We start from the raw sequence: 2,108 nt of genomic DNA on the forward strand, positions 1-2,108 counted from the left end.
AAGAAAGAAAGAAAGAAAGAAAGAAAGAAAGAAAGAAAGAAAGAAAGAAAGAAAGAAAGAAAGAAAGAAATTTGATACTTAAAATCCTTAGGGAGCTATTTGGCCCATCTAAAGGCAAGTAGGCAATCCTAGATCAATTAACTATGACAAAGGGAAGAGGGCTGTGATTAGGGTAACTGAACTCAGGTACCATCCTAAGACTAATCAACTGTGGTGACAGTAGGATGACACTGAAAACATGACCATTCCCAAGTAAAGCTTACTGTTGGAGGGACAGTTATGATAAGAGCTGGAATGAAGAGGCAGCCGGTCTCATAGATTTAAACATATCCTATATTTACCATATGCCCCCAAATCATACTGCCAACCTTAAAAATACTAATCATGACAAAATCTTATGACTTTTGTGATAATTATAATGAGTTGTGGAAAGCAACATGTCACCAGAATAACTTGAGTAATCCTTGAGATTTTAAAAGATTTTTGAAAACTTTTCAGATACTGAGTATGATAAGGATTAGTCACAAAGTTGTACTGAACTACTAAGGAAAAAAAAAACAAACATCTAATTTTATGGGTAAATGAATGCTATTTATTGACCTTTCAGAACTAGATGGCATGAAGAAGACATAATGAAACCTAACTCCAGAATGATGCACAGGCTATAAAAACCAATATGTGAATACAAACCTGTGCTTAAAATAAATGCAAATATAGAATCTGTAAGAAGCAGAAATTTAGATCCATGCATAAAAAGAACATGCAATCAGGTAAACACACTGGTCATTGGCCAGTAACCATGCTCCATGACACCAGGTTAGAAGCTTTCTCCTCAGATGCTAGAGCAGAAGCAGTAATGCCTTAAGGCACGAATTCATACTGCCATGTGTACTGCTCTACATATAAAATTTGATGACTGTGTTGGGCGCCTGGTTGGCTCAGTTGGTTGAGCGACTGCCTTCGGCTCGGGTCATGGTCCCAGGGTCTTGGGATCGAGTCCCGCATCGGGCTCCCCGCTCTGCGGGGAACCTGCTTCTCCCTCTCCCACTCCCCCTGCTTGTGTTCCCTCTCTCGTTGTGTCTCTCTCTGTCAAATAAATAAATAAAATCTTTAAAAAAAAAAAATTGATGACTGTGAACTGGCCCCCAAAAGAGATGTAATTACTTTTTAAAAAGTTACACAAAATAAAAGCCAAAAATAAACAATTAAAAATCAATAAAATAAACAAAAATACTACCAAGCATACTTATGAAGAATAAAGATTAGTCTTATAGCTATGATAGATACTCATTGCATTCAGAATAAAAAAAATCTGTGCACAATTCTGGTTATAGTAGATAATTTTTCATGTAATATATAAAACTCTAAATAACTTATAAAATAAATTTGAAAATATAAATAAAATAAACTCTTATAAAATTATAAATATAAGAAAATTAGTCCAACATAAATTGGGAATTTTACTAGATGCATTATAACTAAAAGCAATGATACAAGTATTGAATGACAACAGCCTAAATGACACCAGACCCAGACTGCTTTTTGGGTGAATTATGGCAAACCTTCAAGGAAGAAATATTTTAGGAAAAGAAAACAGATGAGGATGAAACTAAAAGACAACCATATGTTTGCAAAATGAGGCAGACATATTAAATAATATGGTATAACCAGTAGGATGTTAAGGAATAATTCTCTGTGACTAGATAAGTTAAATCCTAGGTAACAAAGTATTTCGGCATAAAAAATAATATTAGTGCAATTTACTAAGTTAAAAGATGAAAAAAGAAAATACAATGATCATCTCTAGATGGAAAAGTTGACAAAACTCATTATCAGTTCTTCATTTTAAAGTAATCATTATGAATTTAAAATAAAAATAATCTTCCTTAAATTGACAAAAGTATCTATTGTAAGTATCACATGTAAGAAATACCTATTCTTCCCCTTACTATTACAGGATGCTTATGTTCCTACGTGATGCATTAGGACAGAAGAAGAAGGAGGAAAAGAAGGAGGAGGAGAAGAAGGAGAAGAAGAAGGGAAGGAAAGAAAGAAAGAAAGAAGAAAGAAAGAAAGAAAGAAAGAAAGAAAGAAAGAAAGAAAGAAAG

This window comes from Neomonachus schauinslandi, chromosome 2 (genome assembly GCF_002201575.2).
Source record: "Neomonachus schauinslandi chromosome 2, ASM220157v2, whole genome shotgun sequence".
Classification (NCBI taxonomy): domain Eukaryota; kingdom Metazoa; phylum Chordata; class Mammalia; order Carnivora; family Phocidae; genus Neomonachus; species Neomonachus schauinslandi.